The sequence below is a fragment of the Rhinolophus sinicus genome, chromosome 1 (assembly GCF_057876585.1).
Source record: "Rhinolophus sinicus isolate RSI-liver-muscle chromosome 1, RSI-T2T, whole genome shotgun sequence".
Taxonomy (NCBI): Eukaryota; Metazoa; Chordata; class Mammalia; order Chiroptera; family Rhinolophidae; genus Rhinolophus; species Rhinolophus sinicus.
In genome coordinates this window covers 60,416,753-60,443,816 of record NC_142501.1, presented here as the reverse complement: position 1 = coordinate 60,443,816, position 27,064 = coordinate 60,416,753, and positions in this window count along the sequence as shown.

Sequence of the window (27,064 nt, the reverse complement as noted above, 5' to 3'; positions counted from 1 at the left end):
AAGTATAGTTCAATACATGCAATGCTCTTTAGTGCTTTTGGGCTTTACCCCAGATTTCTTGTTCTTTACACAATGGTTAGAGTTCTCTTTTAACAACTAAAGATGAAAGAAGCTACCACGCAAAGAGAAGAGATTGAAAGGGCAAGGAAACAGACAATAGCCACTTCAGAAGGGGAATGATGTGATGGGAATGTTCTTAAATATTAGTGAAAAGATAAACGAGAATGAAGAATAAAAGAAAATGTGGATTTCTTTTTATATTTGTTTTAAAAATCTCTCACGGTTTCACGTCTATGTATGTCATAGAACTGGAGGGCATCTTTTTATCTCAGCTTCTCAGGTCACTTGACAACTTTTTTGAAATATATATTTTTTTCAATTACAGTTGACATACAATATATTAGTTTCAGGTGTACAACACAGTGATTAGACATTTATATAAATTACAAGGTGATCACCCCAATAAATCTTGTACCCATCTGACACCACACACAGTGATTACAATATTATTGACTATATTCCCTATGCTATTCTTTATATCCCTATGACTATTTTGTAACTACCAATTTGTACTTCTTAATCCCTTGCCATTTTTCACCCATCCCTCAAACCCCCTTCCCACCCGGCAGCCATCAAAAATGTTCTCTGTATCTATGATTGTGTTGATTTTGTTTCTGCTTTGCTTGTTCCTTTATTTTATTCTTTAGATTCCACATATAAGTGAGATCATATGGCATTTATCTTTCTCTGACTTACTCCACTTAGCACAATACCCCTAGGTCCATTCATATCGTTGCAGATGGCAAGATTTTGCTCTTTTTTATGACTCAGTAATATTCCATTGTACATATGTACCACCTTGTCTTTATCCATTCATCCACTGATGGACACTTAGGCTGCATCCACATCTTGGCTTTGTAAACAGTGCTGTAGTGAACATGGATACACATGTCCCTTTGAAGTAGTGTTTTGGGTTTCTTCAGATAAATACCCAGAAGTGGGATTACTGTGTCCTTCTTTGCTTGTTATAGCCTTTGTTTCAAAGTCTGTTTTGTCTGATATAAGTATTGCTACCCCAGTTTTTTTTTCTTTCCATTTCCATGAAATATATTTTTCCATCCATTTACTTTCAGTCTGTATGTCTTTTGATCTGAAGGGAGTCTCTTATAGGCAGCATACATAGGGTCTTATTTTCTTATCCATTGAGCCACCCTATGTTTTTTGATTGGAGGATTTAATTCATTTACATTTAAAGTAATTGTTGATAGATATAAAGTTATTGCCATTTTATTATTTATATTTTTGAACTTTTTTCTTCTTCTTCTTCTTAAAGTCCCTTTAACGTTTCTTGTAATAGTGGTTTGGTGGTGATGAACTCCTTCAGCTTGTTCTTGTCTGGGAAGCACTTTATTTGTCCTTTGATTCTAAATGATAGCTTTGCTGGGTAGAATAACCTTGGTTGTAGATCCTTTCTTTTCCACTTTGAATATTTTGTGCCAATCTCTCTTGCTTGCAAAGTTTCTGTTGAAAAATTAACTTGCAATCTTATGGGAGTTCCCTTGTAGGTAACTAACTACTTTTATCTTGCTGCTTTTAAGATTTCCTTTTTGTCTTTACTCTTTGGCATTTTAATTATGATGTGTCTTGGTGTGGGATTGTTTGGGTTCATCTTGTTTGGGACTCTCTGTACTTCCTGGGTTCATATGTCTGATTCCTTCACCAGGTTAAGAAAGTTTTCCATCACTATTTCTCCAAATGGGTTTTATATAGGTTTTCAATTCTATACTCTCTCTCTTCTTCTTCTGGTACCCCTATGAGAATGTTGGTACACTTGATGTTGTCCCAGAGGCATCTTATACTATCCTCATTTTTTATTTTTATTTTTCTGTTTTAATTGAGTGTTTTCTGCTGCATTATCTTCCAAATTGCTGATTTGATCCTCTACTTTATCTAATCTACTGTTGATTCCTTTTAACGTATTCTTCTTTTCAGTTATTGTATTCTTTATTTCTGACTGGTTCTTTTTTATGTTTTCTCTCTCCATTTTTATGTTTCCTATCTCTTTGTTGAAGTTCTCCCTGAGATCATTGAGCATCCTTATAACCAGTGTTTTGAACTCTGCATCTGGCAGATTGCTTGTCTCCACTGTGTTTAGTTCTTTTTCTGGAGCTTTGATCTGTTCTTTCATTTGGGACATGTTTCTTTGTCTCCCCATTTTGGCTGCCTCCTTGTGTTGTTTCTAAGTATTAGGTAGGGCTGCTGTGCCTTCTGGTCTTAGCAGAGTGGCCTTATGTAGTAGGTGTCCTGTAGGGCCCAGCAGCACAGTCTCCCTGGTCACCTGAACTGGGTGCTCCCGGTGTGTCTCATGTGGGTTGTTGTGCACGCTCCTTTTGTAGTTGAGCTTTTGTTGCTGTTTGCATGTCAGTGGGAGGGATTGCCCCTCATGCTGATTGGTTGTGAGGACTGGCTGTGACTGCCCTGGAGGAGCTGTTGTGCAGAGACTGAAACTAATGGAGCAGGATTTGCTTTAGCAGGGCAAATCCTGTGCCTGTGCCTGTCATTCTGCTCATTGGATGTTTAGTTCTTTACTTTTAAGAGTGATAATGAGAAACAGAGTCAGAGAGAGACAAAGATAGAGAGTTTTTGCTTTTTTACACATTAAACTATTTGAAAAATATATTTATTATTAGAACAAAGTATACCTTGCTATGTCTACGCAGCATCAAAAATCAGCAATATAATCTACTAATATATATAATGAGCAAGTGGTCACCCAATATCATTGTATCGTTTTGAACTCCATATTAACTGAATCAAATGATTGTGTAGGTATTACATAAATTTAACCTGAGATAAAAGTTCATTAAAACAATTAAGAAACATGTTGCCAATTCATTCTGTGTCACTCTTTAACTTACATATAGTTGCCCTAGCTCTTTTTGAATTGATACACAAATTCCATTTTCCACTTGAAAACTGAGAAAGAAATCAAGAAAGCAGAAAAGTGATCATGGTAACTAGACCAATAAAACAATTCATAAAAATTAATTAGCTCTGGCACTAAGCAAAATTATAAATAACTTGATTCCGTTTTAACAATTCTATGTGCGACTTTTATCATTATTTAGGATTGAGCAGATTGTGTTTGGATAAATGCTTCAGCCAAATGAATTATCAATAGAATTTCCTTCCAAAGCAATTGGTCTATGGGAATATGTGGAATTGGGATTTAAAATAACAAAACAACTCTGAGAATTAATTTGGCAAAAGCTTTTCTTGTAATTTTTTGCATGCGTCTCATACAGTTTTAAATGGGAGGCAATTTAATAAAAAAAAGAATTGTAGAATCTCAATATCTGAAGAGAATTTGAAAGTCACTTTGTCCAGCAATTGCCTTAGCCACTTTTTTGACTCAAAAACATTCTTACTTGAAAACAACAACTGACTGACAAAAGGTGGTTATTCAGAATTGAGTGTTTGCTAGAAATTTTCTAAAAAATTGAAGTAAGCCTGTTAAAAATATGATAGTATTTGTTGCCAATAATAAAATATTGTATTTCAAATGAAAGTTTAAAACGTGTATTTGTCACCATGACTTTGATTTCCCCTCAATATTTAAAGATTTTTCTGAAGAGACCAGTATGGGATAACGCAGTGAACCAATATTTTCCAAATGACCAATGACTGATAATGCAAAATTTTCCATCAGGAATAGATTCATTCAAAGTATGAAACAGAGCAATGAATCCTAATGTAAACAGTGCATGAAAATTGCATTGATATGGGATCAGATTTCACAAATAACTAACATTTAAGAAACAACTCCTTGTTGATTTTTGGTATAATATCAAAAGGAGACTATCCACAATTATCTGCAAATGCTATTAATACTTCTTTCATTTTCCTACTTCGTATCTATGTGAGACTGGATTTGCTTCATACCTGTCAACAAAAATATAATACAAACTTGAATTCAGAGGCAGATATGAAAACCCAGCTACCTTTCATTTAAGCAGACTTTAAAGAGATTTGCAAAACGTTAAAAAAATGCCACTTTTTCACTTTTTTTGGAACTATATCACAAAAATGTTATTTATGTTAATACATAACGGACTTGTTGCTATTTGAATTCCTTGGTAATTTTTAAGAGTAAGTAGAGGTCCTGAGACCAGAAAGTTTGAAAGCCATTTTCTAAGCTTGCTTATCTCTCTCTCTCCATGTTTATCCCTTATTTCAACTTTAATCATCTCGTGTATTCAGCTATACTTAAGTTATTTTAGTTGCCTAAAATCACCATCCTCTTTCATTCTTCTGGCCTTTTCTTTTGTTCTATTATGCTATTATTCTTTTGTTTTTCCATGATAATTTTTTTCTTCAGATCCTAACTTAAATATTATCTTCTTCCAAAAGTCTGTTCTCATTGTTATCTTATGACCACCTCGTCTATTTTGCCTACAAGAGCAACCACCATACTGTATTGTAATTATGTATTAAATTGTCTGTCTCCATGCTAAATGTCTCACTTATTCATCCCTAAATCCCTAGAGTCTAAGAACAACTAACATTTGTATAGCACTTAGCCCTGGCACTGTTTGACATTTTGAATATATTATTATTTTTTATTTTTTTTTAATTAAAATTTATTGGGGTGACAACGGTTAGTAAAATTACATAGGTTTCAAGTGTACCATTTTGTAATGCGTCATCTATCTATCACATTGTGTGTTCACCACACAGAGTTAGTTCTCTTTCCATCATCATATATTTGACCCCCTTAATCCTAACATCAAGCTTATTAGACAAATATCTACTGGAGGTGCCAAAATATATATACACATTTTAAGAGATGTTAACACTTTGGTCAATGTTGCTCAAGCAGTAGTTTGCTGTAATCAGAAGTGTCTGGATGCTGATGGTAACCACTTTGAGTGTCTCTTGTAATTGCAGAAGTCAAACATAACTTGTATTCATCTTCTGTTATCAGCATATATTAATACAATTTTTTTCCTTTCTTAAAATGTATATACATTTTTGGTACCCTCTGTATATTCTCCATAAAGACTTCAGCAGAGAAGTTAATAATAAGTACTCCAAATGGCACTATCAACAAATATCAAAGCTGAGACTCAAACTGCTTTTGTTCACCCATTACAATACTCCCCCTCAGTGTCTCGCACCTAGGGAGCATTCAATAAGTATTTGTTGCATAGAATTTTCTTTCAAAATGTTTTCTGTCCTTTGATTTAATTTCCTGTATAGCACATGATTATATATTTTCCTTCAATGTCGTTATTTTAAATAATTATTTTTGCTATCAAATAGTAAAAATAAAACTTAAAAGATGAATGAAATTTATAATATATATGAATATATATATGAACATATATATACATACATACATATATACATACATACATATATATGTGTGTGTGTGTGTGTATATATATATATATATATATATATATATATATACTCTATATACTGTTTCTTGGAATTTGTAAAATATTATATAGCTTTAAGACTGAGAAGAAAAATCAAAATTACTGTAGTTTTGGAGAAGTCTTCCTGGGGTTGTATTTAGGAACATAACTCAATTTTACTCTCCTTAGAGTCACCTAATACTACAAATAAAACTGTAAAACACCTAATAAATTTATTTAATTCTCATTCTAAAGAACAGTTCTCAAGCAAATGAGTGTGAAATCCACTGGCCATAAATTTTGCTAGAGAATAGTGAATTTCAAAGTTTGATATTAGCTATTCTAGAAGGAATAAAATTGCCAGCTCTCAATAAGATAGCTACCCATTGATATCCCTAGATTCAGCCTTTTTTGATGGTCCAAAATTATTTAACATTTCAAATTAAGGTTGAAAGATACCCAGAGGCAGATATACTTTTTCCTCGCATACTCCCTGGTGTCAATTCATTTTCTTAGAGCATTATTACTTTTTCAGCAACACCATAATCTAGAGACAAAACAGATGAAATTTAAGTTACATAAAAGGAAGTAAATCTGAAGGCAAATTTATAGGTTAAAAAGATTGTGATCTAAATATAGAGACTATACTGAAATGCAGACATTTCCTGGACTGGAGAAATTAGAATTCTGTATAGAACTGAGTCAACGAACCACTTGGGCCAAAATCAGAATGAATGAAATGTGTTAAGTAAATATTCTTGTGGGACACCATTCAACTCCACATTTGCATGTGGATACTTATAGCATAATGAGATTGTAAAAGTAACTGAGACAATCTCCCTTCAGTTCTCTTATACTTTATATTGCAACAGCTATTAAAATTTAAATAAGAAAGAGACGCTGAGACAGGAAAGGCAGAAAATCCAACAAAATGTGTGTTAATTAATTGGTGAGATCTTTAGAAAACTAGGGCTCAATCTATCTGGATTGAGAAATACATAGAATGTACCTCAGAATGGAACCTTCTTTCCAAAGGATAAAGAGGCTGGGTGTACTATACATCAATTTGTGTTTCTTATTTGTTCAGGAATGGCCCTGGGGCTTTAACTACCTTAAAATCTCTGGCTGCAGCAGCACGATAAGCAAACCTCTGAAGCTAAGGAGAAAGCCATGAGGCAGACAAGCAAAGAGACTGCACTACATGCATTTGATATGTGCTCAGACCAGGTGAATGAACAGTATGCTATAGCTGTGATGAATTCAGCAGGGCCAAGGAGATTTAGCATGGTGCATCCAAGCATAAATCATCAGTCTTATCATTTGAAACTGCTTATGTCCCATAGGAAGTCTGCTCTGCTGCTGACTCTTCTAGGTGGTACTGTTTGCAATCTCTAAAATTGGATTTGTTTACAGTAGGTTAAAAACAAAAAGCTATGGTTCCCCTTTGTAGCTAGTGCACAGATCATAATTGATATTCGTCATCTACTTCATCTACCCATTCTGGATTTTCTTTACTCTTGGCCAACACTTCAACTGGTGTAAGTTGTTTGTCTGGTGGAGTCACCAGACTTTTGTCCCTGGGGGCATCTGAGTCCTTTGTACCTTTTGCCTTTTCTGCAATTGTCCATGCACTGATGTCACTCATTAGTCATTTACTGGGACCTAAGAGATACCAACTAAAACCTACAAGTTTCAAACATACTCATTTCTGTCCCCATTATATAGCACTAACCAAAGTGTCTCATGAAAAGTAGAATTGATTATCTAGTATAGTCAATCCTTTATTCACCATCTCATTCAGTAGCATGAGGACTTCAAAATGACCAGGCAACAGGAATAGTTTTATGTTCAGAGGAATTTTTACAACGTACCCTGATAGAAGCATACCTTCCAGTGACCAGGACCTCCAATCCAGGACAGCCTAGGGTTGCATGGGCACACAGTTCGAATTCTGCAAAGTCACTGAGAGAAGAATGAGTCCTACTTCCACTTGTTGGTTTGGGGATCTATTTATTCTGGCTATTGTGCAAGTGTGCCATATATATGTTTTGGCCTAATGCCTATACTGCTTTCTGAAAAACGGTAACCCAACCCTATAGGCCAGGGGTGTCCAAACTTTTTTCAACGTTTTTTACCAAGGGCCATATGCAGTAAAATACACAAACAGCCGGGCCACTCACTCGAGGTGAAGTATGTATTGCCTCACCTGGTTTATTTAAGTAAATTAAATATATTTTTGGAATTTGCTGTGGGCCAATTAAAAATGGATCGCGGGTCACAGTTGGCCTGCGGGCCACCGTTTGGACACCCCTGCTATAGGCTGTCATCCCCAGACTCATTCCTTGATCCAAAGTGATTTTATGCATGATCCTATGTCAGTAAATCTGTAAACGATCACATAATTATTCCCGACTAAGTAATTTAGGCAGGAAGGCAAACAACATGTCCAGAGTAGATGAATATCCCAATAATATAACAACTTTGTCTCCTCTACAGTGAAAGGGTTCAGATATAATTAGTAGGCTTCTAAGAGCCTGACTAGGTCCTTGACAGATGTTACTATATCTGGTCTCAGCATTTGTCTTTTCCTTTTGTGGTTCAGGAATTTAGGAGCAGCTAGATCAGCCTTGGTGAGGGAGCCCAGGCTGTGATGTTTGTACATAACTTCATTCATGCTTCCACAGCTGCTCCATAAAATGCATCGTTTAAACTTCTCTTTACACCGAAAATAATCACAGAAAAGAATAAAACTTAAAGTGGTAATATTTCTCCCAAATGTTAACCTTTTAGTTTTAGCAATTAAAATATATATGCATAAAAATGACTTTATACATAAAAGGCAATGAAATAGGATTTACTCAAGACTTATTTGACCTTTCAGTTGAAAAGATAATTTCTGAAAGCAGGTATGTTTTCATCTACTTTCTCAATATTTTAAATTAAAATTACTCTTTTTGCCTTAGCCAGACTTTGCAGGAAAAACTGAAGATCTCCACTCAGGCAAATATTTAAATTCAGGTATATCTAATAAAATTCAGTTACAAAGTAAAATCAGAATTATTCTTTATAAAGTAATGGAAATTAGGGCCCTTTAGAATGTCAAATTTAAATGTTTCATTACACACCAAGGCTGTATTTACATATATCAGCTATTCTACAATATTTGCAGCACAAGTTTTAAAAAATGCTGATTATGAACCAATATTATATTCTGGAGCAGTGATTTATTATGTAGAAATTTATAAAATGTTTATCACAAAACATTGGAAATTTGTCAAAGATTTTATCTATGTATTTTTCACGACTCTCTCTTGAAAAATGTGAAGTAAAATGATGTTATACAAATGAGGAGTTACTATCATCAATAGACAGTGAAAATGCATATTGGAATTAAATGTATGGATACCAGATGAAGATGCAGAGAAGTGAACACTTTGTTGTATTAAGAGCCTCTATTTTTGTTCTAGTTAATTTTTGAAGACTATTTTTAGAGCAGTTTTAGGTCTACAACAAAATTGAGAGGGGGGCACAGAGATTTCCCAAGTACTCCTGCCTCCACACGTGCACAGCCTCCTCCACTACAAATATAACTCACCAGAATGGTACTTTTTTTACCTACACTGACACATCATAATCACCCAAAATCCATAGTTTACCTTAGGATTCACTCTTGGTATACATTCTGAGTTTGGATAAATGTATAATGACATGTATCCAGCAATATATCATACAGAGTATTTTCACTGCCCCAAAAATACTCTGTGCTCTGCCTATTTATATCACCACCACCCCCCCCCCCCCGCCCATCTACCCCTGGCAACCGCTGATCTTTTTATTATTTCCATAGTTTGTCTTTTCTAGAACTTCATATAGTTGAAATCATACAGTATGTAGCCCTTTCAGATTAGCTTCTTTCACTAGGTAATATGCATTTAAGATTCCTCCATGTCTTTTCAGGGCTTGAGAGCATGAGCCTCTGCTTTTCAAATCTTGGTCAGCTTCACAAAACACTACTAGCTCCAGTCACAGTGGAGAGGTATATGTACCCAGTTGTTACTGAAGTCAAGACCTGTGTTAATTTGGTCCATCATTATTTGTCCAGAGATTAGCAATGCCTGACCCAGACAAGTTTATTTATATATGCACATGTTGAACGAATATATCTAAATTGAAGAATGCAATTGGCTCAGTTAACTATGGGTCATTTATACAACTAAATTTGGGAATGTGAACCTAGCAGAGAACCATACCTTCAACACAGAAATCTTTGAATCTATGGGAAAATTCTGAACCCTTTTTGGCCCCCATAGAAGTGCTTTCACCACCGCAAGGACACCCCCTCACCATGTGTTCAGCACATCCTGGGGCAAAGAACTAGACATATTTTTCTAAAATCTTTGCAGGGGTCTTGACACGAGTGGATCTTGTATTTCTAAAATTCATAGTTATTTATCCTATATTTTGCCATAGGTTGGAACCCAAGTGGAGTAGACCTAGGATTTTTACAAGGTTTTTTGTTTGTTTGTTTGTTTGTTTGTTTCGTTTTTTTTAATAAATTTTTTGGGGAGAATATTGGGGAACAGTGTGTTTCTCCAGCGCCCATCAGCTCTAAGTCGTTGTCCTTCAGTCTAGTTGTGGAGGTCACAGCTCAGCTCCAAGTCTAGTCGGGGTTTTCAATCTTAGTTGCAGGGAGCATAGCCCACCATCCCATGTGGGGAATTGTACTGGCAAAATTGTTGTTGTGATCTCGTGCTCTAACCAACTGAGCCATCTGGCTGCCCCTTGACAAAGTTTTTACATCTCCATTGTTCAGTTTCAGGGAACTGAAAAACATGACAATTATATTGCCTATAACATGTTACAGTCTATGAAGTGATTTCCCATAAAGTATCTCATTTCCTTCTCATGACAGTCTTTTGAATTGGGCATAGAGGGGAATATTATGCATAATTTCTAATGAAATTAAAGCTTTGGAGTTAAATTCCATGTACAAGTTTGTACATTTGCTGACTGGCATAGTATTTTTACTTCATTCAAGGCATAGTCTCTATCCGCTGTGCAATTTAAATAAATGTGTCTATTTCTTCTTTATTAAAACTGCAGAAAAAGTTTTATATGGAGAATTCCTTGGCTAGGAATGGAGGAAAGAGAGCTGTGACATTTTAAAAGAACACTTCATCTAAAGCACATTGTTACTATTTCTACCCGCAAGAGCTGCTCGAAGTTAAAGTAAATAAAGACTACACTTTACTCAGAGAAAGAAAAGGAAGCATAGATTTTGGATTTTTGCACTGGTAGAAGTTTGTACTTTCACAGTGATGACATCTTCTCTTGGTAAAATGACACCTTCTGTCTAAGAAAATGCACATTGATTTTCATAAAAAATTAGCACAAGAATGGTGCTTGTTTCCCCAAATTTGAAAGCCATTCTAAAAATTCAGAGGCAATAGGAATAGTAAGGAATAATGGAAGTAAAACTGCATCACAGGTCTGACTGGGAACTGACTTGGACACCTACTCAGTCACCAGCAACTGTTCTTAGGTGACTTAAAGCAAATTGCTTCACCTCCAGGAATATAAAATAATTAGCCTTGATTAGACGATGCTGAGCTTCAACCAGTTCTTACATCCTATGATTTTAACTTGTGGAAAGTATTGGGTCACTGAGAAAATGTAGTTTTTAATATTCTTATTTGTTTTCCATTATCATTTTTATATCAATAAGCCTATGTTATAATTGTTAGATTTCTTCTCTTTATGTACTTATCTAAAGTATCATTAATTAGGAATTGGATTCTTAGCATATGTTATCTTTATTTCTTGTCTGCACTTCATGTTTTTTGCCAATACCCGTGGTTAAAAGACAGGGTTGTATGCCTGAACTTGCTGGTTCTACCTCAGAAGACTGATTGTGAGCATTTTTTCCCAATTCACATCAAATGGATAGCTTGTAATTAGCCAAAGTGGGGTATTTACAGCACGGAAATTACCAAACACTACAAAATACGGCTTTGTTTTCTCCTGGAGGGAAGAATTGTTAAACCTTTACCAGCATGCCAGGGCTAAGAGCCCCAGCAGGGCTGAGACAAAAGCCTTTCTTATTTTCCCAAATAACAGAGTGAGATACTACAAGGCTTGAGTTCCCATTTCCCCATATCTGTGCCCTGCTTCCTCTTCCCCCCTTGGCCCCCCCCCCAAAACCCTGCCTTGTTGAGCAGGGAACCCACCTGTTCAAAGTCGCCTTCTGAAGAACTGGGGGCAGATGTGCAGCTTAACTGCTCAGATTTACCACCAGGTTCTCCTGCTCTCTGCTTACTAATTTATGTGCAAAGCACGAGTTTAAGCACCAAAAGAGGTTGTCAAGAAGACTTCCATCAGGGATGTTTACTGTCTTTTTCTGTCAACAACTATTTGGGGGGAAACTAGTGTGTGCTGGTCATTGTGTTATGCCCAAGGCATAGGGAGCAGACTGACACAATCCCTGGGCTCCTGGAGCCGACCTTCTAAAGAGAAAGATAGAATATCTAAAGATAGAAAGATAGAATAAATAAATGTATCAGTCAGATAGATAACTCTAAATGGCACCTATAGTAAGCAGTACAAATGAGAGACTCAAAATTTGAGCAAACCTGTGACAGAGTGATTGGATTCAGTCAGAAAGGTCAGTGGAGGTTTCTCAGAGAAGGTAACTACTACGTGACTCAGGAGCCAAAGACCAGAAGTTTGGGGAAAAAAGGGAGGAGAGAGCCTTCTCTGCAAATGATCGTTTGATCTTTTTTGTGGTGTGGCTATGAACATGGGTTGAACCTATGTTCATGGGTTGTTTATTTTTTGTTTGGGTTTTTTTTTTCCTTCTGTTTTTTTCTTTTTTCTTTTTTTTTTTGAGTGGTGGGGGAAAGCTTGCCTTTCTTCCCTTGATTTGAAAAGCTTTACATTTTATGCCTATTATTCTCTGAAGTCAGATTTACTGTAACAATTTGCTGTGAAAGCACGTTTTTAAACTTCTGGAAGTTGATTTCTAGATAAGAAGAAATTCCTGTATATATATGAGTTGATTACTTTTTAAAAATTGATTTATACAGTTTATCACCATTGTTTTAAAGATTGTAATTAATCTTAAATGCTCTCAAACCTAATGAATTTCAAGTGTCGTTTAGAAAAACCTTACAAATCAAAGCATATAAGTATGACTTTCTTTTCATAAAAACTTAAAAATTTGATTTGAAATAACTTGGAGATGATTATATATTCCAAAATTCACAATTGTTAAAGCTTGAGCATCTTCACTACAATTCTTTAAAAGGTATACTGAGAACTTAAAAATGTAATGATGATATTAGAAGTTCAGGCTAACAAAGAAATTAGCTTCAATACATTTTCTATACAATAGAATCTTACTTAGGCACATATTCATCCTGAGTCAATAAAAAACTATGGGTCATGCCTCAATGGAACACGACAAGCTATAATGGAGGAGATCCCAATGTAACTCCCACTGAGTTACACACACTCTACAACTTATCTTGAACAGCTTTTTCATTATTTTGCTCTGACTTTCTCAGCTAACTTGCTACACTCTACAAAACACAAATATTCTAGGAGTGGTAGAGTTGTACATGAATCTTCTTAACAGTTTTCTTTCAGTAAAAACTGGAAACAAGACAAGTGCCCATCAACAGATGAATAAACAAATTGTGGTCTAACCCCTACAATAGAAAAAAGGAAATGATCTATTAATACACAACTCAAAATAATTATGCTGGATGAAAAAAAGGCAAAAAAAGAAAATAGTACATATTATGTGATACAATTTATATAAGACTACAAAATATAAATGAGTCTATAGTTACAGAAATCAGAGCAGTGACTGCTTGAGTGTGGGGGCCCAGAGCAGGAGGGGAGAATTACAAAGAGGAGAAAACTTTTGGGAGTGATGAATATGTTTGTTATCTTTATTTTAGTAATAGTTTCACGGGTGTATATAAATGTCAAACTTATCAAAGTTTACACTTAAATACATGTGCTTTATTGTATGTCAATTATAACTCAATAAAGCTTTTAAAAAAACTCTGGTAGAATACAATAATACAAAATAAATTCCAAATATATTCATGTCATTAATAGTTAAGTTTATTATATATAAGGTTCACCCTTTGAGGGAAAATTTAGGGCCGAATTCTAATTTTTGCTTTCATTTTTAGAATATACTTTGCATAATATGTTCAGTTTTAAATATACTAATGTATTTAACTCCTAAATACAAACCAAAAAACTGCATGCTATATGATTTTCATTTTAATATTTGAGCTTATTTTTATTGTTTTGAGGTACATCATTCAAATTATTTTAATCAGTGCTACTGTGTAAGAATTTCAATACCACCATGTTCCATCTGGGGCGTTTTAACAGGCTTTTAGGGAACAAGTTGGTATTTATCCTTAATTTAGCCTTCTTCACAGGATCATATCTTGTACCCCAATTTTTACTCATTTTTATTCTGTGAATAAACCCTTACTTTTATCTAGTCTCAGTAACTAGTGTCCTATTTTTGTGTTCCAAAGTAAAAGTACTACCATACTTCTTTTAATACAAAAGCCACATCTTGTAGATCAGACCATCTAATACTCATTTAAGAGGCCAGCTTTCTTTCTCTGAACCACCTCATACTAAACAACTACCTTTCTCCCCGCCCCCACATACTTTATTGAGGTGTGATTGACAAACAGAATTGTATAAATTTAAGGTGTAAAACATGATGATTTGATATAGGTATATATTGTGAAATGCTTACTGCAATAAAGTTAATTAATACATCCATTATGTCACATAGTTACCTTTGTGTATGTGTGTATACGTTGAGAACATTTAAGATCTACTCTCACAGTAAATTTCAAGTATACAATACAGCACTGTTAACTATAGTCACCATGCTGTCCATCAGATCCTCAGAACGTATTCATCTTGTACCTCAAACTTTGTACCTTTGGCCACAATCTCCCACCACCAGCATTTCCACGACCCCACGCGAGCCCCTGGCAACCGCCATTCTACTCTCTGTTTCTATGAGATTAACATTTTTAGAGTCCACAAATAATTGAGATCATAAAGTATTTGTTAAGTTTGCTGTCTCCTGGTTGTTTTGGAGTCCCAAATGTGTTTTTACCCTCTGTAGGGTCACTGCCTGGTGTTTAGAAGAACAATTACTGGTTCTTCTGCAGAGCATTCTGGTCTCGGGGCCTGGTCTGCCACATTGCTGACTCAGCCCCGATTTTGACAATATAATGAATATAAATAATAATTAATGCAATTTTCCATTTATAAATCAGAATTTTCTAATGAAATTCTACAGCACTGTGTGAAAAAGACAACATACTTCTTGCCATATACTGCCTTAATCCAAGAATAAATAACATGAAAATATCCCTATTCCTGATATTGATTCATTATCATATTTCAGAGTATCCTGGAGAGTTTCAGTGAACATTAAATGGAATAATATTAAAGGCAGTTACGTTCTCTTTTTTCTAACTTTTTGTTACTGATATCATGTATTCACTTAGCTTCCACTTCTTCAGAATCTTCTAAACAGATGAAATTATTCCCCTACACTTTCCTGAGGGAGATGGACTGCCTGCCTCTGAGTATGACTCCTGGCTAGCAAAATTTAAAGGAAAATCTTACTGAGCTAAAACTGATTTAGTAAGTATTCAGATCCCAAGCTTGATGGTCCCTCAAAATCCTCTGTTCCCTTCATTCACCCTTTCAGTTTCTCAAGGTCTTCTAATCTTTGATCTTCCACCATGCACTACCATCACTCTCTTTGAAGCTAATATGCCATCTGACTTTTTGGTTCACCCACTGGTCAAGTACAATTCAAGGTTGCTCCTAAAATATTGACCTGCTATGTAATTTCTTGTCTTAGAGCTGTCAAGTCATTGCTTTGCTTTGGAGTACCAATCCAAACCTTAGTCCTCTGGATTTGAAATCTATTCACACCCAAAGGGTGACACTTCAGAAAACACCACGAATCTAACATTGTAAAATAAATCTCAGAGAAATGACCCAGAAATGAACAAGCATAAAGTTTTCAGATTCTCTGGATATTTAGGTTCAGGACTTATTGATCTAACACAGAAATTGCGTACCAGAAGAGATACTCTATCTGTGCCTAGATCAGTGGTTCTGAATTCTGGCTGCATATAAGAATTACATGGACAGTATCTTAAACAGGCTGATGCCTGGGCTCTGCCCCTGACTAGCTGAAACTGAATCATTAGGAATGATAGATAATATTTCTAGTTTTGAAGCTCTCCCCATTGTTTCTAAATTGAGAAGGACAAATCTATATAGTAGGACCCACCTATTAACATACTGTGGTATAGAAAAAAAAAAAGAAAGAATATACTGAGATGACCCTACTCAAGCATAAATATACTGTACATTCAGCAATGCTTCATTCCTGAATTCCTGCCCACTCTTCCATATAGCGAGGTGGCTGGACACCTAGTGAACTTCCTTCTTTATTAGAAAGAATAGCAACTTGTTTCCTTTGCCCCGATTTCATTACTTGCCTCTCTTAGTTTTCACAAGCGGAAGAAAGTACCTTTAATCTGAGGTCATCCTAATCCCCCAACTTTATTACTAAAATTGCAACTCTAGAAAGGGGAAGAAAGCAAGAGAGAATAAGACAGAAGGAGGGGGGAGGGAGAGAGCTAGGGGGAGGGAGAAGGAGAGAGAGAGAGAAAGAGAGAGAGAAACAGAGATAGAATGAGAATGCAATAGAGACGGAGAGACATACATACCTTCTCTCTTTTCATCAAAAGCGTGGTATATAGTCGTCTATCATATGTTCTTCATTTGTTATAGATCAGTTCACTTTAGGAGATTTGAGTGAAATGTGAGTGGGTGGCCAAAAAGAACCATCCAAATGTGAATGTATTTACCCTTTCCCAATACTTTAATTTTTTAATTGATATTTATAGGGCCAAAATGATACTTTATAAGACACAAGATTCAGCTCATTTGTTTGTAAGTGGCATTTTCCAGATTTATGGTGACAAACATACTATCAAGTTCCAAAGTTCTTGTGTCCGTTCACTGTTGCTATATGACCTTGTGTCATTCTTTACTGGGAAGCCTAAAGCCATTCAGTATGAGGTTTTGGCTTCCTGTTTCTCCCCCTGAAGGTACATTTAATTTCGTTTTTACATTTTCATTCTCTTTTTTAGTGTTCATATGTGTTTAATTCTATTTTGCCATGTATAATGTGCACGCACGTTTTTGACCCAAACTTCCAGGGAAAAAATGTTTTGTTTTAAATTTTTTAATTCAAATTTGTATTTGTTTATATTTAGGTACTTGTTTTTTGTATTATGAAGGAATTTTAGCATTTATTTTTTAACATATTATGGTACAAGAAACTTCATGTAACAAATAATTACAAAACCCAAGAACAGATACAAGTACAAGAAATTTTATGTACCAGTAACAAATTTACAATATTTATGCATCATAGAAGGCCAAGAACTCTTTGTCCTTGAGAGTTTGTTGTAAGTTCAACAAAACCGATTATCATACTCCAGGGTATTATTCTGCTTATGGATATCGTTATTGATTTCTAGTTACACTTTTAACTCAAAAGTATAAACAAGATAATTTAAAACATTTATATAGATATGGAATTAGTACTACCCATGTATAATGTGCATCCTTATTTTCCCCCTCACAAATTTGGGCATAAAAGTGTGTATTATACATGGCAAAATATGGTAAGTAACAGCAATATAATCAATAATGTTGTAAGAACTGTGTGTGGTGTTGGATGGGTGCTAGACTTATGGGGGGGAATCACTTCATAAATTATATGTCTAACCACTACACTGTACACCTGAAACTAATATAAAATAATATTGAATGTCAACTATAATTTAAAAAATAGTCATGAGGATGAGAGTACAGCATGGGAAATGTAGTCCGTAATATTGTAATAACTATGTACAGTGTCAGATGGGTATCAGATTTATTGTGGTTATCACTGTGAGGTATATAAATGTCTAATCACTATGTTGTTTTGTACACCTGAAATTAATACCAAAAAAAATGCTTTAATGCCTTAAACAAATATAATAGCAAGTTACACAAAACAGCCCATTGTCCGGTCCCACAGGTACATCACTGGAAGTATCTGACAAAAATGGACAAATGATAGCGGGATGGAAGCAACATCAAGCACTCATATGGAAGGAAGGAGACCAGCCACATGGAGTGATGATAAGGAAACCCTGGTAGATGTGTACTGAATAAAATAAAATGATCTATGAAAGGCAGGGTCCCATGTTTCATAGGCTATTAAAGCTTCAGTGTAACAAAATAATTTCTAGGTCAGCTAGAGGAATTGGAAACAATTTATGCTAATCTTCCTCTACCTTCCACAGGCTGTATAGGCCGAATTTAGCACTCAATACCAGGCACTGAAAATGGAAGAGAGGCCTATGTTAGACGTAGTAGTGGTGGTAGCAGCAATTGCTTAAATCTACTGAATGTTTGCTAGATGCTTAGCACTGTTTGAAATGCTTTCAATGAATTAACACATTGAATTCAAGTTGCCGTGTGCCTAGGTACCATGACCTCCATGTTATAGATAAGGAAACTGAGGGACAGAAGAGCTAACAGCTGGTCCACATTTCCACAGGTAACACGTAGAAGATGTGGAGTGGTCATAGACTACTTGGCCCGAGAAGTGAGCACATAGCCACTGCCCATGGTGCTGTTGTCCCCAGGCCTCACTTCTGGACAGAATCCTCTGGTAGATGCAGCCACTCTCTGTGTAGGGACTACTGTGGCTGACCATGGGTACAATGTTAAAGGCCCTTCTTTTTCCATGACCTGATTACTTGGGGTCCCTGCCAACGCACCTGACCAGGGAGAATCATATGAGGGTTGGATCTCAGTGAAGATCTGATCAAGGAGGATGTTCCAACAGCAGCAGCATCCTCTCAGCAAGAGGCTCAGGTCTCTGCAGTGTTCTCTGTACCTGTCTGCATCAGAGCAAGGCAAGCTTCTTCCTTCACTGTCTTTTCTTAAGATAACACATCAGAAGTGGGAGGACTTATTTCCCATTAGTTATTTTTCTCTAAAGACTCAGAAAATTAGTTATTGACTTAAGTGCTGTACCCTGCTTAGAGTGAACAAGATGAATACACGTTTAAGATTCCAACAAATTTTATATTCAGCCCTCTCAGGAGTGATTTTCCTCTGAATGACAGTTTCAGAATTTTAAATTCTTAACCAAATTACGCAGTAAAATGGGTATTGCTTATTCCCTTGAAACTATGCAGTCACAGATAGTATTCTGGATGAATACCTGATATGTTAACACACCTAGGTGGCTTATCATTATTTAAAAATTATTAAGGAAGTCATTAATTTTGTTTTTCTTAATATATCTTGTATCATATCTAATCCATCTTCCACTCCAATTGAATGGCAACCATCAAAAGGATCAACCATTAAAAATAGGAAATATATGATTAAACGTATCTCAGAGTCATTTCACAAGTATTCACAATTACATAAACTAAAACAAGGAAAGAAGTTTTGAGTCTTTTAGGTCATTCTGTTTACTGACTCTAATATTTTCCAATCTCGTGTAATCTAATCACAAATTAAATACCTTTAGTGAAGTCTCATTAAGTAAATTGCTCTTCTGTATAATTATACATGTCTAATTACTATTACCTCTAGAAAATATTTTCTGTGTTCTAAGTACATCAGATAGATAATCAAGCACTTCCATCATAGCTTTAGTTTTAAAAGAGGGAATTAAAAATAAGCTTGATTTATCGAAATAAAAATGAAATAGCAATTAATAAATTACTTCTGTAATTTGTAATAAAATTGTTATTTTTCTAACAAAGAAGTTTCAGGAATAGTAACTAATTTTTCCATTTTTATTATTTAGAATGTGAAACATTTACAAGGTTTATTGAAAACTTTACAATCTCAATATGGGAGGGGTGTAGGTGCTTATATTTCGGTGAATTTTTAAATATTAATTTATCTCTCTAAAAGAGAATTTTTTTCAACCCTTTTATGATTTTAGGTTAATCAAGTCACATGAAACTGCTATTTGACATTTTATCATCCATAAAACATCACTTTCATATGATTCAACCTAACATGTTTATAATTGGAACATTTATTATTTATGCCAATATTTTGAAGTTGTCTAATTTTATGATTCTTTCCTATGTCCTTAATTTTCTCTTCTGTTACATTATCTATTTTTCCTTTGATTTTTTCACTCCTCTCATTAATTATTCTAATAGCTACATAAGAGTTTTTTAATATAATAGCACCTTAAATGTATTAATCCATTTAAGATCCTTCATAGTCATCTAATTAAGATTATTTCCATTTAACAGATGTGAAAACTGAGGTAAAGAGGGATTAAGTGTCTCCTTGAGTCACATAGCCATTAAATTGTGGAGTCATGGTATAAACTATTAGCCTAGCTCCGTAGTCTGCACTCTAATTATTCTCCTCTATTGATTTCCCTTTATAAGATATTTCTCTGAATTATGGTGGCTTCTCAATTTGTCGTTGAGATCAGGAATCTATTATTCTTTTTATTGCTTTGAGCAATATTTTAATTTCTGCTATGACATTTATTCAATCATTTATTTGCTGTTTCTTGGAGTCAGATTTTCAGCTTTCTATCCTATCTTGCCTTAACTTTAGATATAAGATATCTGTCTGGGTCTTCTTCCTGTTTACACTGTTTATTTCAGTAGAGAAGAAATCTGCCACATTAGGGGAAATACAAATCCATGTAATTCCACACTAGTTTTCTTCTTTATAATTGGCAATGTTTACCCTTGGATGGCTCACCTCACCCAATTTACAAATGGTTGAAAGCATTTCTCCTGCAACTCGCTTTTATTTCTAAAACTAAAATCCCTGCATACATGAGATTCTTTGAAGATTTCTTCTGATTTTTCATAGTCTAGATCATTTTCTCAGAAATAGTTATTGACATTGAACCTTGTGAATTGCTTCATTCTGCTGAATATCTAGTGTAACACTGACTATATTTCCAATAGTCATGTAAATACATTTTGATATTTTTAAAATGTCCTGTGATTACTTTAGTTGGCTTCTAGAAGAAACTAGTATACACCAAGAAGGTACACTATTTGTCATCTTTTCAATAAATATAGAAAGAGTGACCTAAACATGAGGTATTTCCAGAACATCACCTTCTTATTTCTCTACATTTTGTAAAAGGTATTTGGATATACTAGTTTCCCAGATTGTTTAGTTTAGCCTGATATAAACCATTAAGCTCAAGGTTACCAATACCCTTCCCATATAAATTGACCCAGACCATTTATCCCTCCTGCCCCCAATAATCTCTTCAGTACAGTTCTCACATACTATATAATTTTATTCAGAAGACAAAATTAAACTCCCTACATTTGGGGTGTGGCATAAAAAAATGCTCACAGACCTTTACATTATCATATAAAGGTGTATATGTTATAATATCAGTAACATCTATTTATGTAAGCCTTTAGTTTTAAAATGTGATATACTTATCTTATTTTCCTGAAGCTAAGAGAGGTAAATTGGAATAATATGGCTGATGATCTAATAAGAATTTTTGTTAACAATAACTATATTTATAAAGTACCTACTATACTAAGTGCTTTTTTAATAAGTATTTTGTAAAATAGGTAGTTTTGCTTTAAACTTTCTCAACAATGCTAAGGTATAGGTTCCATATTTTTCCCAATTTTTCAGATGAAGAAGCTGAATAAAGCTAGTCAGGGAAAGCTCTTAGTAGAAGCACATTGACCACGGGCTTTTAAATTCTAAAGTCCATGATTTTATATCCTCACCATATGAATCCATTTGGTTAAGAAATAACATAAGCCTCGATTTCTTGTTTCATAATAAAAACTGTAGAAACTGCTTTTCTACTCTAATAGCTGCTAAATAAGTGTTATTCATAGAAAAAATAAGAAAACAATGTTTGCATAGGACACTAAGCATAAAAATTATAGTCATTAGATACAGGACAAAAGGCAAGGGCTTTCGAATGGGATTGGCTAATTCACTTTGTCTTCAGGTGTGTGCTGTGAGGTCTTGGGCAACTGGCCTAACTTCTCTGAACCTCCACTACGTTATCTGCACAGTGGAGGACAAGGCTGCTTCTCTAACCTGTAAGTTGGCTTGAAGATGATAAAATTCCTAGAAAAATGCCTGTCACATAGGCACTCAATTTAAGACAATTTAATGCAACTAGTTCAGCACCTATTACTTAGGAGGTATGAATGTGTAAGTTAGTTTAATATGTACCCAGATGGAAAATCTCCATTCCCAGTAGCACTCAGCACCCTAATTCTATTTGCATACCATTAAGAAGTTATGATTTAAGTGGTCATTAGTGTAAATGCAAATAAAATTTTGCTAATGGAAATAAGTCAAGAATGGCAAAAGTATTTACAACGGGAAAAAATACTGTAGGGAAAATAAATAAACAAGATTTCTACTGAAGTATTTTACTTATTTGCCTCATTGATACAATAATTATTTTTTTATGCTTAACAAAGATACTTTTATTGTATACAGATTTAGGAATAGGGGAGGTTCATTTTCCCAACATTAACAGATGATATGGGTAGACACAAGATAAGATATCTATATTTTCTGATTTACCTAAGTTGGCTGAAAGCAGTCTTCATTTTTTTAAAAGATTTTTATTAAAGTATAGCTAGCATACAACATTATATTAGTTTCAGATGTACACCACAGTTATTCAACATTTACATACCTGAAGAAGTGATCACCATGATAAGTCTAACAACCATCTGACACCGTACCATGCTATCACAATATTACTGACTATATTCCCTATGCTGTACATTACATCAGGTATACAGCATAGTGGTTAGGTACTTATATAATTTAAGAAGTGATCCCCCTGACTAGTCTAGTATCCATCTGGCACTATACACAGTTGCTGTCATATTATTGATTATATTCCCTATACTTTACTTTACATCCCACTATTTTGTAACTATCAATTTGTATTTCTTAATCCCTTCCCCTTTTCACCCCCAAGCCCCCAGCCATCTGGCAACCAACAAAATATCCCCTGTATCTATGAGTTTGTTTCTGTTTTTTGTTATTGTTGTTTTTTAGATTCCACATATAAGTGAAATCACATTGCATCTGTCTTTCTTTGTCTGACACACTACACTCAGCACAACACTCTCTAGATCCATCCATGCTGACGCAGATGGCAAGAACCCATTTCCTTCCATGGACAAGCAGTATTCCACTGTATATAGGTACCACCTCCTCTTTTTTCATTCATCCATCAGGGGACACCAAGGCTGCCTCCACATTTTGGCCACTGTAAACAATGATTTAATGAACATATGGATGCACATGTCTGCTTGATGTAGCATTTTGGGTTTCTTCAGACAAATACCCAGAAGTGGGGTTACTTCTTTGGATCGTTATATGCTTTGCTTTAAAGTCTAGTCTAGTATACAAGGTCTGACAATTAAGTTCGCAAACTCATCCTAGAGAAAGTGCTACATACCTCATTGCTGAATATCACTACGGTCACCTTTGAAGTACTCCCCTTGGGAAGCTATGCACTGATGCCAGGGCCTAGTCCACCCTTTAAAGGAATTTTGGAACTCTTTTTCTGGAATGGCCATCAGAGGTGTCGTCATATTTCCCTTGATGTCCCAAATATCATCCTTTCAATATTTCATTTACTTTCAAATAAAGAAAGAAGTCACTGGGGGCCAGGTCAGATGAGTAGGGAGGGTGTTCCAAAACAGTTATCTGTTTACTGGCTAAAAATTCACTTGCAGACAGTGCCAGGTGAGCTGGTGCATTGTCATGATGCAAGAGCTATGAATTGTTGGTGAAAAGTTCAGGTCATCTAACTTTTTCACACAGCCTTTTTAGCGTTTCCAAATAATAAACTTGGAACAGTGGTACAAATTCATAATGAACAATCCTTCTGACATCAAAAAAGGTTAGCAACATCGTTGCAATAAGTTCGCAAATTTAATTGTCAGACCTCATAAGTATTGCACCCCATTTTTTTTTCAATCTGAGAAACTTGCCTACGTTTGTTTTTTGACATTAAAATTCAAAGAAATCGAGTGGAATGAGCTTAGGCAATATTTCTCAGTCTTAACTTTAAGTCAAAACCACCTTAGCAGCTTTTGACGCATACATTTGGAGCTCCTACTCCAAATATGTTGAATCAGAATTTCCAGGTTGTAGTCCAGCATCTTAATTTCTTTTAAGCTCCAAATGTGTTTCATGTGTAGCCAAGAATGCGCTTTGAAGGCTTTGAAACATACCATTTTGTGATTCTATCCTAAGTCTGTCATTTCTATGTAAAACAGTATATTTACAAATTGATAGCATTAACTTCTGCTTCCAATTAAATATAAAAGTACCTGTTTGATAACAGACATTTAATAAAAATATCTAACATACAGATATAAAGATACAAATATATCACTAATCATCAGAGAAATGCAAATCAAAACCACAATGAAATATCACCTCACCCCAGTGAGAATGGCTATCATCAACAAGGTAAATAGTAACAAGTGTTGGAGAAGCTGTGGAGAAAAAGGAACCCTCATACACTGTTGGTGGGAATGCAGACTGGTACAGCCGTTATGGAAGGCAGTGTGGAGGTTCCTCAAAAAATTACGAATAGAATTACCATATGACCCAGCAATCCCTCTCCTGGGTATCTACCCCCAAAAATCTGAAAACATTTAGAGATAAAGACACGTGTGCTCCAATGTTCATTGCAGCTTTGTTTACGGTGGCCAAGACATGGAAACAACCAAAATATCCTTTGATAGATGAATGGATAAAGAAGTTGTGGTATATATACACAATGGAATACTATTCGGCGGTAAGAAAAGATGATATAGGAACATTTGTGACAACATGGATGGATCTTGAGAGTATGATGCTAAGCGAAATAAGTCAGACAGAAAAAGCAGAGAACCATATGATTTCACTGATACGTGGTATATAAACCAAAAACAACAAAAGAACAAGACAAACAAATGAGAAACAAAAACTCATAGACACAGACAATAGTTTAGTGGTTACTAGAGGGTAAGGGGGGTGGGGGGTGGGAGATGAGGGTAAGGGGGATCGAATATATGGTGATGGAAGGAGAACTGACTCTGGGTGGTGAACACACAATGGGATTTATAGATGATGTAATACAGAATTGTACACCTGAAATCTATGTAATTTTACTAACAATTGTCACCCCAATAAATTTAAAAAAAAAGATACAAATATAGACAGAGATGTACCTATCGATACAGATCTGGATCTCATTCTCTTTTGCTTAACAAGGGTGAACCTATCTCTTTGTTCGGGTCCCTAAGGAAACCAGTTGGCATGTCTGACAAGAAGACCAACTGCTCTCCTGAAGTCTGTCTGTCACCACATACAGCTCTGCTATCCTTTTATGTGTATGTGCTAACACTGAAGCATAGGCAGTGGTCCGATAGTGATAGAAGGTCAAACATAATCACAGGTATTGGGCACAGGTCAATAATTATGTCTTACCACAAATTGTGGAATCATCCTGCGGTAGTAATTACCTGATACCTCACCTCTGATTCCTGCCTGGCTCACTCAGCCATCAAGATTGCACCAGCCAATGAAGAAATACCATGAACTAGATCATATCAGAACCTTGTAAGTTCAGAAGAGGTGTATTTGGTAGATCTGTGTGATACACTGGGTAACATTACGTGAAAAGGATGAAGCTAGGATATGAGCAGAATTAACACAAACGTTTAGATTCATGAGTAACCTCTAATGGTTTGGTTTCAGGCTCGTAGACAGCATATTAATTCCTGTTAGATTAAGTTTTGATTAAATGGAGCCATGTACTTGTCTGATTGAAGGTTTTTAGAAATAGACAGATTCTATTCTTTATAGAATTAGTATTTATATTTACCTCTAAAGTATGAAGATTGAAATACATCAAAGCAAATATTAGAAAGGAATGTTCTAATAGAAAACTATGGCTAATGAGGCATTTATTACAATTTTATGGCAAAAACTTAGGAAAAAGTTTCAACAATAAGGGAATGATTAGATCATGGTATGACTCAATGACAACTTAACTCTTTGAATAGAAATTGCTTCTTACTCTACAATGCTGTCACTCTTCTTTAAAATATTTTTTTTCAATTACAATTGACATATAATATTAGTTTCAGGTGTACAACATAGTGATTAGACATTTATATAACTTATGAAGTTACCACCCCAATAAATGTAGTACCCATCCAACAATATACATAGTTATTACAATGTTATTGACTATGTTCCCTATGCTATGCTTTACATCCCCATGACTATTTTGTAACTGCCAAGCTGTACTTCTTAATCCCTTACTTACCCTTTTTCACCTCTCCCCGGAACCTGCCTCCTATCTGGCAACTGTCAAAATGTTCTATGAGTTTGTTTCTATTTTCTTTGTTCATTTATTTTGTCTTTTTAGATTCCACATACAAATGAAATCATATGACATTTGTCTTTCTCTGTCTGGATTATTTTACTTATTATAATACCTTCTAGGTACACCCATGTTGTTGCAGATGGCAAGATTTCGTTCTTTTTTATGGCTGAGTAATATGTACCACTTCCTCTTTATCCATTCATCTTTTGATGGACACCCAGGTTGCCTCCATATCTTGGCCATTGTAAATAATGCTGCAATGAACATAAGGATGCATGTCTTTTCGAGTTAGTATTTTGGGGTTCTTCAGATAAACACCCAGAAGCGAAATTGCTGTGTTTTTTTCCTTTGTCTCTTGTTATAGCCTTTGTTTTAAAGTCTATTTTGTCTGGTATAAGTATTGCTACCTCAGCTTTTTCTGTTTGTTTGTTTCCATTTTCATGAAATATCTCTTTTCATCCCTTTATTTTCAGTCTGTGTGTGTCTTTCTATTTGAAGTGAGTCTCTTGGAGACAGCATATGTAAGGGTGTTGTTTTCTTATTCATTCAGACACTCTCTTCTTAGAGAACTCAGGTAACACATGACCCCTCACCTCTACTACTGACCATACTTTATTATTGTATACTGCCTAGATTGCCATACCACTCCTTTCAGGACTGAAGTGCTTATTCCTTCTGCTGCTGAAAGTACTGGTAGCTGACTCTCTGACAAGCCTCTCTCTGAAGATTATTTACTAAATGCTAGATATGTTGGTACAAAAGCTGGCTCCCTTTACCCCAATCCAGGACAACACTAAGGGTTATCTTAGCTTCAGAGTTCCCCATAGAATTGCTAAAGACCTTTCCTACAACTGCTTTGCAGTTCAAATTTTCCTTCATCCTACTCAGCTCCCCTCATGTGTTGATCCAAAAGTAGTCCCAATCAATTTCCAGAATGCAAATCTTTCTCTCAGATTCTGCTACCCGGGGAACAGGATCACCAGCTTGCCTGGAGTGGACCCCTGGACTGATGCAACTGAACTGATGCAACTTTCCTCCAATTTGGGGATTCAGTTACTGGAACTTGAAAATTATGGCATATATACATATATATGCCATGTTT